Below are 15,000 nucleotides of genomic sequence, written 5' to 3'. Positions count from 1 at the left end.
CTCCTGACTATACTTTCCATAACCTTACATTACTATGCATGTCAGTGACACTGATCTGTAGCTTAATGCTATCTTTCAATCCATTTTATTAAATATTGGGACTTCGCTCGCTGTCTTTCACACCTCTGACAGCTACCCTGTATAAATTGACTTGTTGAAGATTTTAGCTATTATTTCAAATATTGATCCCGCTTCCTCTTTCAGAGCCCATGGAGAGATATTATCTGACCTCACTTCCCTCGTGGTATCTAGCTCGCTCAGTAATTTCATCATCATTTCTCTTGTGTGTACTGTGTCCAGTACTCGCTGGTGTACTCTTTCACTTTGACGCTCTGGTAATGTCTCTATTTTCTCCGAGAATATCTCCTTAAATCTTCGGTCACTTCCTCGTAGACTTGGTAGGTAAGACACATAGGCAACTTTATTCCGAAACGTTTCGCCTACACAGTAGGTTTCTTCAGTCGAACACAGAAAGTAGGCAGGAACAGTAGAGATGTGAAGACGATGTAATCAGTCCATCACCCTTGAAGTCGTAGAATTTGAGGTTGTCAGTCCCTCAGCCTGGAGAAGTTCAGTTCCATAGTCAGGAACTATCTGAAGATCAAGCCACAGTGCGGAGACTTAAATACTGTCGGAAGGAGAGGTGCAGAGTAGTAGTAGTAGTAGTGAGAATGTAGCCACTGAGAGGTCAGGTCCCTCTCAGATCCAACAGTTCTCACTTGGAAGGGTTGTCCAAGGCGTTTTCTGTACCAAGAGGCCATGTGTTGCAGTGTCTGACAAGATGAACATCAAAATGGTATACAATACCGACAGGTTGGTAGGTAAGACACATATGCAACAGTTAGGCAACTTTATTCCGAAACGTTTCGCCTACACAGTAGGCTTCTTCAATCGAATACAGAAAGTAGGCAGGAACAGTAGAGATGTGAAGACGATGTGAATACTTTCTGTATTCGACTGAAGAAGCCTACTGTGTAGGCGAAACGTTTCGGAATAAAGTTGCCTAACTGTTGCCTATGTGTCTTACCTACCAACCTGTCGGTATTGTATACCATTTTGATGTTCATCCTCGTAGACTTATTGGTCATTTCTTGTGAGTTCTCTCCTCCTACATTTTTCTTTCTAACGTAACGGTAAAACAACTTTGGTTCAGATTTTGTTTTTGATGATATATCATTATCAAATTGTCACTCAGTATATTGTGGAACTTCACTTATTATATCTTCCTCTTTCACCATTGCTGTACCTTCTGTTTGTTAGGTATTATTTTATCAATTAATCTATCGTTGCAGTCACTCCAGCCTAGCATTCAAGTTTGCATATTAGTCGTCTACGGAATAAGCATTCCACTCATTCGTCTTCCTTTCTGTCTGATTTTTGTCTTCACGTCAAAATGTTAAAAAAAAAGTTTGTCTGGGTTTTCTCTTTCTGAACCCTACATCACGCAGGTCTCACCTGGATTACGCAGCTGAGTTCTGGTCTTCATATTACAGAATGGATATAAATTCTTTAGAAAACATTCAGCGAAGAATGACAAAATTAATGCATAGCATTAGAAATCTACTGTAAGAAGAAAGATTAAAGTCCCATAAATTACATTCACTTGTAAGACGAAGAATGAGGGGAGACATGACAGAAGTGTGTAAGTGGAAGATGGGTATTAACAAAGAGGATATAAATAAGGTCTTGAGGATATCTCCTCAAGAGAGAACCCACAATAATGAATTCAAATTAGATAAGTTTAGAATTAGAAAGGATATAGGAAAGTATTAGTTTGGAAATAGGGTAGTTGATGCGTGGAACAGTCTACCTAGTAGGGTTATTGAAACTAAAACCTTGGGTAGTTTCAAATTTAGGTTGGAGTTAGAGGGGCTGGATTTAAGTGGGACGTGCACATGAGTAAAATCAATTTATCAAAGCTTATTGGTTGGGTAGCGTTGAAAATGTTAGTTAGATGGAAGTGTGTAGGACCTGCCAAGTATGGGCCAACAGGTCTGATGCAGTGTTCTTCCTTTCTTATGTTCTTATGCAACAAAGTCTGTATTGTTAGGTAAGACACATATGCAACAACACATATGGCGCTATAAAAAGCTCCACCCTGTCACTTCTTCTCCATATTGTTTCATACTACGGAACAATGCTCTTCTCCAGACTGAGGGACTGACCACCTCAAAACTTTAAGGGTGATGGACTGATTACATCGTCTTCAAGTATCTTCTGCTTCTATCAACTTTTCTGTACTTGACTGAAGAAGCCTACTGTGTAGGCGAAACGTTTCATAATAAAGATACCTAACTGTTGCATATGTGTCTTACCTAACAACCTGTCGGTATTTTATACCATTTTAATGTTCAAAGTCTGTATTATCCATGAGGTTTATTATCTTATCCATCTTATCCGTTCCATTGTTTTACAGGGTATACAGTAACACTGAGTTTGTTGGTCAACATGTGTTTTTTTTTTTCTCACTGAAGAGTAGACCTAAATGGCAGTCCTCCAACTGTCTCATTTCTTCTGTTCATTCGTTAATTTATCACATATATTTTTGTTGACATCGCCATAGTCGTTGCACTCCCATCCTTCTTGCAGAACTCATTCCGGCTGCTCTTATTTGTTAAGAAGGAGGAGGCTGTGAATGAGGTCAAGGAGGAGGTTGTGAATAAGGTCAAGGAGGAGGTTGTGAATGAGGTCAAGGAGGAGGTTGTGAACGCAGCAATAATGGCAATATCTTAAAAAAGGATTATGATAAATAAACAGAAAACATTACATAGCGAGCGCCGCTCTGTGTCTTCAAGAACTAACTGGTACTGACATGAACAAGCGTCCAGAACGATTATATGACGCAGTGAGAGAGAGAGAGAGAGAGAGAGAGAGAGAGAGAGAGAGAGAGAGAGAGAGAGAGAGAGAGAGAGAGAGAGAGAGAGAGAGAGAGAGAGAGAGAGAGAGAGAGAGAGAGAGAGAGAGAGAGAGAGAGAGAGAGAGAGAGAGAGAGAGAGAGAGAGAGAGAGAGAGAGAGAGAGAGAGAGAGAGAGAGAGAGAGAGAGAGAGAGAGAGAGAGAAATTATAGATAGAAGATAAAATAGAAGGTGAAATAGAAGATGAAATAGAAGGTGAAATAACACAAAAGACAAGAAAATAAGAAAACTTAGAAGATAAAGATTAAAAGAGATAAGAGCAGAGAGAAAGATCAAGTAGGATAACAGGACAACATTGTCAAACTAACAGACCCAGAAACCAGAACTATAGGTAGAGAGAAAACGATTGTACAAAGAAAGGAAGAAATCAAGTAGTTATGTGCACTGGGAAATATATGGAGAGAAAAAAAGGAATCTATGCAATATTATATTTTAAGCAGCGAGGGAGAGAAAGGTGTTGGTGCCAAACTTGAGCTTAAAAGGTGAAGTAGCGCATCCAGAGAGAGTGTGAGACGTGGAACTCAAGGAAGAAAGCTGAAGAGGAGGAGAAACCTGGAATTATGTGTTGCTTCAGGAAGGAGAATGAGGAGGAGGCAGAAGGATTGATGGGTAGCTTCAGGAAGGACAAAGTGATAATGACGTAGCTTCACAAAAGAGGAGGAGGAGGAGGAGGAGGAGGAGGAGGAGAAGGAGGAGGAGAAGGAGAAGGAGAAAGAAGCATGTTCGTTTTGAAGCCTCAGAAGGAAGGGAAAGTATGACTGATATGTAACTTCAGGAAGGAGAGGGAAGATGAGGTAGAGGGGATGATGTGAAGCTTCAGGAAGTGGGAAGGGAGGAGGAGGAGGTAGAGGGGTTGATGTGTTGCTTCTGGAAGGACGTAGAGGGTTGACGTGTTGTTTCTGGAAGAAGGTAGAAGGCTGATGTGTTTCTTCTGGAAGGAGGTAGAGGGTTGATGTGTTGCTTCTGGAAGGAGGTAGAGAGGTTGATGTGTTGCTTCTGGAACGAGGTAGAAAGGTTGATGTGTTGCTTCTGGAAGGAGGTAGAGAGAGATTGATATGTTGCTTCTGGAAGGAGGGAGAGAGGGTGATGTGTTACTTCTGGAAGGAATTAGAGAGGTTGATGTGTTGCTTCTGGAAGGAAGTAGAGAGGTTGATGTGTTGCTTCTGGAAGGAGGTAGAGAGGTTGATGTGTTGCTTCTGGAAGGAAGTAGAGAAGCTGATGTGTTGCTTCTGGAAGGAGGCAGAGAGGTTGATGTGTTGCTTCTGGAAGGAGGTAGAGAGGTTGATGTGTTGCTTCTGGAAGGAGGTAGAGAGGTTGATGTGTTGCTTCTGGAAGGAAGTAGAGAGGTTGATGTGTTGCTTCTGGAAGGAGGTAGAGAGGTTGATGTGTTGCTTCTGGAAGGAAGTAGAGAGGTTGATGTGTTGCTTCTGGAAGGAGGTAGAGAGGTTGATGTGTTGCTTCTGGAAGGAGGTAGAGAGGTTGATGTGTTGCTTCTGGAAGGAAGTAGAGAGGTTGATGTGTTGCTTCTGGCAGTAGAAGGTAGAGGAGTTGAGCTGAACATTGAGGAAAGACGTTAACTGAGCGAGCTCTGGGCTCAACTGTTGCTGTCTCCTTCCGTCCCTTGCCTCAACTGTCCATCACGTGGTGTCCTGTCCCCCCTCATCCATCTCTTAATTAACAAGTGCTGCGCCCCCCAAAAAGGGCAAACCTTGCGAGCAAAACGAAAAATCGAACGCTGCACGTCAGAAGTTTAGGCGTCGTTCTAATTTTTTTTTAAGTCTCTGAATAAAACACATGTGTAACATTTAGCTCTCTTTATTCTCTCAGCAATGAACATTCCAGAGTGTTGCACAAATGTCACATTCGTCAACTTGATGGTATTCCGTACCATAAATGGCGTTGTTTGAGCGCTGGCCTCTTCCATAAGCGAAAACATTACACAAGAAGCCCAGTCCTTGCTCGTCACAGAGCCAAGAATCTATATCAATTGACCTTCTGCTTTTCAAATGCAGAGTAATAGCATGATAGGACGAACGCAGAGCAATTGTCGTCATGATAGGTCAGCGAGAAGAGCAGACATGGCGTGATGTGTCAAACGGGAGATGAGATAAGGAAATGTGAGGCAAAAGGCCACATGTGCAACTAATGTGATATTTTATTGCGACAACGTTTCGCCAGCATTGGCTTGAGAGAGCGAAACGTTGTCGCAATGAAATGTCACATTAGTGGCACACGTGACCCTTGACGTAACATATTGTGGGTGATTCTACCAATGTTTTTGCAAGGTCAGGAGAGACAGGCAAAGGATGTACAATATAAATGTGGAAGAGAATGGAAAGGAGAAGAAGAGAAGGGAGACAAGGTAGATGACGAGGAGCAACTTAGATGAGGAAGAAAATGAAAGGACGAGGAGAGAGAGAGCAAGAGATGAAAGGACGGAGAGAGAGCCGAGGGAGAAGAGAGGAACTAGAGAAGCAGGTTTGCTGTCTATCCTGAGGCCCGCCATCTCTCCCTTCTTCCTTCCCTACCTCCCTCCTTCCTCTCATCCCTCCTTCCCTCCCACCAAGGGGCCACCATACAGTGCTCACGTGAGCTATGTTGATCAATAATCATTAGTCCGCCTGCAACACAAATATTGATCCCCTTCACCATTTCCTCCGCTTCCCTTCATGTATGGGTTATTGAACACGTGTGTGTGCGTGCGTGTGTGTGTGTGTGTGTGTGTGTGTGTGTGTGTGTGTGTGTGTGTGTGTGTGTGTGTGTGTGTGTGTGTGTGTGTGTGTGTGTGTGTATCTGTGTGTGTGTGTGTGTGTGTGTGTGTGTGTGTGTGTGTGTGTGTGTGTGTGTGTGTGTACTCACCTAATTGTGGTTCCAGGGGTCGAGACTCAGCTCTTGGCTCCGACTCTTCACTGATCGCTGCTAGGTCCTCTCTCTGCTCCTTGACCTTTGCCATACTTCATCTTAAAGCTATGGTTCCTGCCTCCACTACATCATTTGCTAGACTATTCCATTTCCTAACTGAAGAAGTACTTCCTTACATCCCTTTGACTCGTCTGAGTCTTCAGCTTCCAGTTGTCACCCTTGTTTCTGTGTCCCCTCTCTGGAACAGTCTGTCTCTGTACACCTTATCTATTCCATGCAGTATGTTGTATGTCGTTATCATGTCTCCCCTGACCCTTCTGTCCTCCAGCGTCGTCAGGCCGATTTCCCTCAGCCTTTCTTCGTAGGACATTCCCCTGAGCTCTGGAACTAACCTTGTTGCAAACCTTTGCACTTTCTCTAATTTCTTGATGTTTTTGACCAGATGTGGGTTCCAAACTGGTGCTGCATACTCCAGTATGGGCCTGACGTACACAGTGTACAGTGTCTTGAACGAATCCTTACTAAGGTAACGGAACACTATTCTCAGGTTTGCCAGGCGCCCACATGCTGCAGCAGTTATCTGGTTGATGTGTGCTTCCGGAGACTTGCTCGGTGTTATGCTCACCCCAAGATCTTTCTCCTTGAGTGAGGTTTGCAGTCTTTGGCCACTTAGCCTATACTCTGTCTGCGGTCTTCTTTGTCCTTCCCCAGTCTTCATGACTTTCATTTGGCGGGGTTGAATTCGAGAAGCCAGTTGCTGGACCAGGTGTCCAGCCTGTCCAGGTCTCTTTGCAGACCTGTCTGAACCACATCTGATTTAATTCTCCTCATTAACTTCACAATATCTGCAAACAGGGAGACTTCTGAGTCTATCCCTTCTGTCATGTCATTCACATATATCAAAAATAGCACTTGTCCCAGGACTGACCCCTGTGGGACCCCGCTCGTCACAGACGCCCACTCTGATATTTCATCACATACCATGACTCACTGTTGCCTCCCTGTCAGGTATTCTCTGTTCCATTGCAGTGCCCTTCCTGTTATACGTGCCTGATCCTCTGGCTTCTGCACTAATCTCTTGTGAGGAACTGTGTCGAAGGCCTTCTTGCAGTCCAAGAAAATGCAATCAACCCACCCCTCCCTCTCATGTCTTACTTCAGTTAGCTTGTCATAAAACTCCAGTAGATTTGTGACACAGGATTTGCCTTTCATGAATCCATGCTGGCTGTCGTTTGTAACCTTGTTCCGTTCTAAGTGCTCCACCACTCTCCTCCTGATAATCTTCTCCATGACTCTGCACATTATACATGTCAGTGACACTGGTCTATAGTTTAGTGCCTCATTTCTCTCCCCTTCCTTAAAGATGGGGAATACATTTGCCATCTTCCATACCTCAGGTAGTTGCCCAGTTTAAAGGGATGTGTTGAAGATTGTGGCTACTGGCACACATAGTGTCTCTGCTCCCTCTCTAAGGACCCACAGAGAGATGTTGTCTTGTCCCACCGCCTTTGAGGTATCAAGGTCACTTAGAAGCTTCTTCACCTCCTCCTCGGTTGTGTGTATTTCGTCCAACACTTGTTGGTATATCCTTTGTTGGTGTACTGCTCTGTTTTGTCTTCCCAGTGTCCCTTCTGCCTCCACTGTAAATACTTCCTTAAATCTCGTGTTGAGCTCCTCACATACCTCTTAGTCGTTTCTTGCGAGCTTCTCATCTTCTTTCCTCAGTCTGATTACCTGGTCCTTGACTGTTGTCTTCCTCCTGATGTGGCTGAAAAGCAGTTGTGGGTCAGACTTGACTTTCGGTGCTATGTCGTTTTCGTACTGTCGCTGGGCTTCCCTCCTTATCTGTGCATACTCGTTTCTGACTCGTCGACTAATCTCTTTATTTTCCTGGGTCCTTTGCCTTCTGTACTTTTTCCATTCTCTAGCACACTTAGTTTTTGCCTCCCTACACCTTTGGGTAAACTATGGGCTCATTCTGGTCTTTCCATTATTTCTGTTACCCTTGGGAACAAACCTTTCCTCTGCCTCCTTGCATTTTGTTGTTAAGCAGTCCATTGTTTCGTTTACTGACATTCATACCAAATCTCTTACCCACTGAAATTCCTGCAGGAAGGTCCTCATACCTGTGTAGTACCTCCTTTTATAGTTTGGCTTTTCCCTTTCTACCACGTGGTCATTAGCTCCAAGAGGCCTTTCATATATGATATCCTCAATGTCCGAGCTACTCAGGGTGAACAGAAGATCCAGTCTTGCTGGTTCATCCTCCCCTCTCTCTCTGGTAGTGTCTCTAACATGTTGGTGCATGAGTTTTTCCAGTACCACATCCATCATTTTGGCTCTCCAAGTTTTGGGACCCCAAAGTGGATCCAGGTTTTCCTAATCAATCTCCCAGTGTCTCCACCATTGTTCTGTTGCTCTCATCATATTCCTCTCTTGGCCTCCTGCATTCTGTGGTGGGTTATACATCACTGCAATGACTACCTTATGTTCCCCAGACTAAATTGTACCTACTATATAATCCCTTTCTCCAATCTCATTCATTCCTTCCATTTCCTGATATCCCTATCGATTTTTAATTAGCAGTGCAACCCCTCTTCCCCCTCTTCTCCTATCCTTCCTCAGGATCTGATATCCAGATGGGAAGATTGCATCTGTTATTGTCCCCTTGAGTTTTGTTTCTGTGACTGCTATGATGTCTTGGGAGATCTCCTTGATTCTTTCATGCCACTCCTCACATTATTCGTTATTACATCCATGTTCGTGTACCAAACCTTCAACTTCTTTTTTGTAACTGTGGTCTGGGAAGAATGGTGGGTTTGGGGGAGCAGGTGTCCTGGTGGGGGCCTATAGGGGGTTACTGTGGGAGTGGGGTTTGTGGTGGGGGGATGGGGGCAGAGGGTACAGTGCGTGGGTTACTGTGGGGTGGGGTTTGTGGTGAGGGAGATGGAGCAGAGGGTACAGTGTGTGGGTTTTGGATTAGGTTGTTTGGTTGCGTTGGGGTTGCCACGGTTAAATTCCTTCTGTGGGTGGTACTGGAGGAGGTTGTCATTGCTCTTCCACATGGGTCTGGTTTCTCCTGCTCTCCTCCTTCTTTGCCTCCCATTCCACCTTGCGATGTTGCACCCTCTCTTTCAGTATCTTCCTTTCTTCTTGTGTACTGTCTAGGTTGAGGTACACACTCCAGTACTCTGGTCTGTCCCTAAGATGCCCTTTCTCCTGCAGGATCCAGTTCTGAGCTGACTCTGCCTTGAAAATCACTTTGAGTGGACACTTTTTTTTCCTCTCGCAAACCACCCAATTCTCCGAAAATTTATCAGCTGGATCATGTCATCCTCTCCTATTGCTTTCATGATGCTTTCAATCGTTTTTTCCTCTTGTTTTCTTGCTTCATAAGTTTCCCCTTCAACTTCTTGGAGCCCATAGACAAAAACCGCCATCTCCCTTTTGTCCTCCCACTGTACTTCCCTGAGCATCCTTTGAGACGAATTAGTTCCTGCCATTGAAGTGTTTCTTTCACCTGTCTCTTCCCTATCCATTGTCCCTGTGCTTAGCTGTTCCTGGACACGGCAGTTGTCTGTTACAGCCTCTGCATATAGCTTAGCTCCTTCGTTGTCTTTGGTCCCTTCATTTGTTCCTGCTGTTCTCCTTGTCTTTTCCCGGGCCTCCCTTGGGTCTGATTGAGCCATCGCATACGGTATAGCTCCTTTGCTCCCTACAGTCCCCTCATCTGTGACTGATGTAGCACTTCTTGATATCGTGGCCGTACTGTCCTTTGGGTCTTTAGGCTGTTTTAGAGTTATTAGTTCCTCTACTAAGCTCTGTATCTTAGCTTCTGCTGCTGTGGCTTGTAACTCCCATTTCCTGCTTTCCGCGGCTATTTTCTCATCCATTTTCTTGCCGAGTTCTTCCAGCTTCCTCCCCCACTCCCCTTCCCTTCTCGTGAGCTCTGCCTCCCAATCTTCCCTCCCAGGTTCATCCTTCGCAGCTTCATCCACCAGTTCCCTGGGTCTCTGTCCTGATTTTTAGTAGCCCATTTTTCTTCCACAGAAGATAGGGCTTATGTGTTTTCAAGAGTGCATGTGTGAAGGGGGGTGTTTGTTGTAGGAAGGGAGAGGGGGAGAGAGGCAGGCAGAGGGGAAGATTAGAGAGCGGGATGGGGAACAGCTGCAGAGGGGAGAGAGATAGTGGGAAAGTTAGAGGATACAAGGGGAGAGGGGAAGGGAAGTGTGGGAAAAGCAAGGGAGGAGAAGGAAGATGAAGAGAGAGAGGAAGTGGAATCGGAAAGAGAGTGCATGAGTGTGAGTGAGAGAGTGTGGGTGAGAGGGTGTGAGAGAGTGTGAGTGGGAGTGTGAGTGAGTGTGAGTGAAAAAGTGTGTGAGAAAGTGAATGTGGGTGTGAGTGAGAGAGAGTGTGGGTGTGAGTGTGAGCGAGTGTGAGAGAGTGTGAGTGAGAGTGTGGGAGTGTGTGTACTCACCTAATTGTACTCACCTAACTGTGGTTGCAGGGGTCGAGACTCAGCTCCTGGCCCCTGCCTCTTCACTGATTGCTACTAGGTGCTCACTCTCTCTGCTCCCTGAGCTTTGTCATACCTCGTGTGTGTGTGTGTGTGTGTGTGTGTAAGTAAGTTGCTGTAGTTGTGAGAGTACATTCTCCTATGAAGAGTGCAAGTCAGATTGTGTATTAGTATTTACATGACCAAAGAAATGCTGGTGACGTCCCGTCTACGGTGTTAAATTTATAATTTTCAAAGGTTGTAGCATCTAGGCCAAAACTGATAAATGTGAAGCGATGAAAATAGGTAGAGAAGGTAGTTCCGTATTTGAAATACACAAATATCAAACAGCATCAATGTCCTACACGAAAATGAAAAAGAGAGTAATTTAGATATAAGAACAAGGAGATATTCGAAGTTTTATTCGCTGCATATAGAAGTTCAATTTTACAATGTACTGCTTCAGCGTGAAGCTCAAACTTTGTAGAGTACAAACAGAAGATGAAGAAGAAGAAGCTATGGTGATGATAGACTGAGCTTCTTCACACAGGAAGAATAGAGAAGAAAATGAGACAGAGAAGAAAAGAATATATGCACGACACTCAAAATGGAACATAGACGGTTTATCAAAACTGGAAACTGAATATCCAGATTAATCACAGATATATTAGGAAACACGTTTACAACGTTAGAGTTTTAAAGAAGTGGAAAGATCTGGGCAAGGATACAGCCATGGAAAAGTAAGGATGCGAATTCCAAACCAGGACCTTTGCACTTGCAAACTTAGGCAGGAGGTGGAGGAATGGGTGAGTGTGACGACTGGGGTTCCACAAGGGTCAGAACTTGGACAAGTACTGTTTCTTGTGTATGTGAACGAAATGACAGAGGAAATAGAGTCAGAGATGTCACTATTTGCAGATGATATGAAACTAATGAGAGAAGCTAGAGGAGCCAAACCTAACGACAATAGAAGACAGAACGACCAGATGTGACGTAATTATAATGTACAAATTATTGATAGGAAATGACAAGATTGAAAACGGGAGAGTGTATTTAATTAAGAGACGGGTCTCAAATACACAAGGGCGCGCTGAAAGTTGAAAACACAAATGACTCAGAGGGATGTTAGGAAAATCTTTTTTTTTTTTATCCTTAGAGTGATATGGAAATGGAACGACTAAACAGAGAAGTGGTAGAGGCAGAATCCATCTATTCACATCGTTATGAATAGGTATGAAACGCATCACACAGCTGGGAGAGAGTGAACCTCGCTGAGAGGCGGGGCCAAGAGCTGAGACTCGGCTACAGTTATGTGATTACATGCACACGTACATTCACACAGAGATATAGAGACACAAAAACACACAAACATACACACACACACACACATACACACACGCACACACACACACACACACACACACACACACACACACACACACACACACACACACACACACACACACACACACACACACACACACACACACACGCACACATGAGCAGTTTAGTGGGGGTGACTTCATTTACAAAGAAAATGACTGGGAGAACCTGGAGCCACATGGGGGCCCAGACACGTGGAGGGCTAAGATGACGGTGGTACTGGAAAACCTCATGTACCAACACGTAAGGGACACTACAAGAAAGAGAGGAGATGATGAACCCGCAAGACTGGACCTAATAGTCTCCTTGAGTATTGCAGATATTGAGGATATCACGTATGAAATAGACCCCTCGGGGCCAGTAACCACGTCGTGGTTCTGAGCTTTGAATATATAGTAGAGTTACAAGTGGAGAGGGAAGCAGGAAGGGCAAGACGAATGAAGCCGAACTACAAGAGAGGAGACTACACAGGCATGAAGAATTTCCTGCACGAGGTTAGGTGGGACAGAGGACTGGCAGGAAAGTCAGTAAATGAGATAATAGAATATGTAACAACAATATGCAAGGAAACTGAGGGGAAGTTTGTCCCTAAGGGTAACAGAAACAATGAGAAGGCCAGGATGAGCCCTTGGTTCACTTAAAGGTGTAGAGAGGCCAAAACCAAGTGTGCTAGAGAATAGAAGAAGTATAGAAGGCAAAGAACCCAGGAGAATAAGGAGAGCAGTCGTTGAGCCAGAAACGAATATGCACAGGTAAGAAGGGAGGCCTAAGGACAATACGAAAATGACAGCAGCGAAAGCCAAATCTGATCCAAAGCTATTGTACAGCCACATAAGGAAGAAAACAACAGTCAAGGACCAGGTAATCAGGCTGAGGAAGGAAGTAGGAGAGATCACAAGAAACGACCGCAAAGTATTTGAGGAGCTCAACATGAGATTCAAAGAAGTGTTCACAGAGGAGACAGAAGGGACTCCAGAAAGACAGAGAGGTGGGGTACATCAAGTGTTGGATGCAATACATACAACCGAGGATGAAGTGAATAGGCTGCTAAGCGAGCTAGACACGTCAAAGGCGAGAGGGCTGGATAACATCTCTCCATGGGTCCTGAAAGAGGGAGCAGCGGAACTATACGTGCTGCTAACAACAATCTTCAACACGTCTTTCGAAACAGGGCGACTTCCTGACGTATGGAGGACAACAATAGTAGTCTCAGTTTTTAAAATAGGAGACAGATAAGAAGCATTAAACTACAGACCAGTGTCTCTGACATGTATAGTATGGAACGTCATGGAGAAGATTATCAGGAGGAGAATGGTGGAGCACCTAGAAAAGAATGAGCTTAACGACAACCAGCATGGTTTCAGGGATGGGAAATCCTGTGTCACAAAGCTACTGGACTTCTATGACAGGGTGACAGCATAAGAGAGAGAGATGGGTAGATTGCGTTTTCTTGGACTGTAAGAAGGGTTTTGACGCAGTTCTGCACAAGAGATTAGTGCATAAGCTGGATTACCAGCAGGTATAATGGGGAAGGTGCTACAATGGATCAAGGAATACCTGTCGGGAAGACATCAGAGAATCATGGTAAGTGACGAAATGTCAGAGTGGGCGCCGGTAACGAGCGGGGTTCCACAGGGTTCAGTTCTAGGACCGGTGCTGTTTTTGGTATACGTGAATGACATGATGGAAGGGATAGACTCCGAAGTGTCCCTGTTTGCAGATGATGTGAAGTTAATGAGGAGAATTAAATTGGATGAGGATCAGGACTACAAAGAGACCTGGACAGGCTGGAAGCCTGATCCAGCTACTGGCTACTCGAATTTAACCCCGACACATGCAAAGTCATAAAGATCAAGGAAGGGCAAAGAAGACCGCAGACAGAGTATAGGCTAGGTGGCCAAAGACTGCAAACCTCACTCAAGGAAAAGGATCTTGGGGTGAGTATAATATCGAGCACAACTCATGAGGCACACATTAACCAGATAACTCCTACAGCATATGGGCGCCTTGCAAACCTAAGAATAGCATTCCGATACCTCAGTAAGGAACCTTTCAAGACTCTGTACACCATGTACGTCAGGTCCATACAGGAGTATGCAACACCAGTTTGGAACCCACACCTGGTTAATCACGTCAAGAAATTAGAGAAATTGCAAAGGTTTGCAAGTAGACTAGTTCCAGAGCTAAGGGAAATGTCGTACGAAGAAATGTTAAGGGAAATCAGCCTGACGACACAAGAGAACAGGAGGGTTAGGGGAGACACGATTACTGCTAGGAATTGACAAGGTGATCGGAGACAGGATGTTCCAGTGATGGGACACAGAAACAAGGGGTCACAATTCGAAGTTGAATACTCAGATGAGTCAAAGGGGTGTTAGGAAGTATTTCTTTAGTCATAGAGTTGTCAGGGAGTGAAATAATCTGGCTAGTGAGGTAGAGGAGGCAGGAACGATACATAATTTTAAGACGAGGTTTGATAAAGGTCATGGAGCAGGGAGAGGGAGGCCCAAATAACAACCAGTGAAGAGGTGGGGCCAGGAGCTATGAATCGATCCCTGCAACGACAAACAGGTGAGTACAAACACACGCATTTGGGAGAGAGAGAGAAGGAATGGCAGAGGGAGAAAAGACAACCTTTGCAGAAATACTCTTAGGTAGTTGGGAAATGAGGGAGATGATATGGCGAACATTGAAGGAACTAATAACGAAAGATAGCAAACTCTGGAGGAAAAGAAAATTAGAGGCGGAAAGAAGGTCGCTGATTATCCCTGGCTCATCAGGAGTCTGATTGGAGGTGAAGAGATGAGACATGGGCACCGGAAAACAGGGAGACTCGTAATATTATTGAAGACACAAGTAGTGTGGCTAAGATGCACGACGGGTCAAATTTTCAGAGAACTGAGAATTATACAAAGAACAAAATATGATCATTCAAATTGACCCTTACATCAGAAATCAGATATTCAGATGGAAACCCCTTTTGAGGGGATGGATAGATTTCATCAAGTGTATGTCGACTGGGACAGAACAGTACAGGAGAGGGAACAGCTGAGAGAGAGAAAATAAAATAGTCGACGACATGAAGGAGAACTGATGAATGTAATGACTGTGTGGAAGCTTTACATTCCATGGAGTAAACCAAGCTCAGACCCACACAATCCCTCAAGTCTCAAACCCCTTCCCACACAAACACAAAATGAAAGAAACTATATCCTCGTCCTCTTCCACTTACATCCTCAGTTGAGAACTCTCTCGAAACCATCCCATTCCAACCCCGAACCTCCCTTCCGTCTACACTCCTTCTTCCCTCTCATCCACATCTATGGTCTTACCCCGTTCCAGTGC

At 44.5% G+C, this 15,000-nt stretch overlaps 1 protein-coding gene across 4 annotated transcripts in view; it reads left to right on the top strand.

Annotated features, from left to right (window-relative positions):
• myo (growth/differentiation factor myoglianin) overlaps nucleotides 1–15,000 on the top strand; it is a 380,702-nt gene that overhangs the window by 44,868 nt on the left and 320,834 nt on the right. The gene's annotated exons all lie outside the window — the stretch shown is intronic.

The sequence above is a fragment of the Cherax quadricarinatus genome, chromosome 2 (genome assembly GCF_038502225.1).
Source record: "Cherax quadricarinatus isolate ZL_2023a chromosome 2, ASM3850222v1, whole genome shotgun sequence".
In the NCBI taxonomy this organism is placed as follows: domain Eukaryota; kingdom Metazoa; phylum Arthropoda; class Malacostraca; order Decapoda; family Parastacidae; genus Cherax; species Cherax quadricarinatus.
This window is presented reverse-complemented; position numbering and strand designations above follow the sequence as displayed.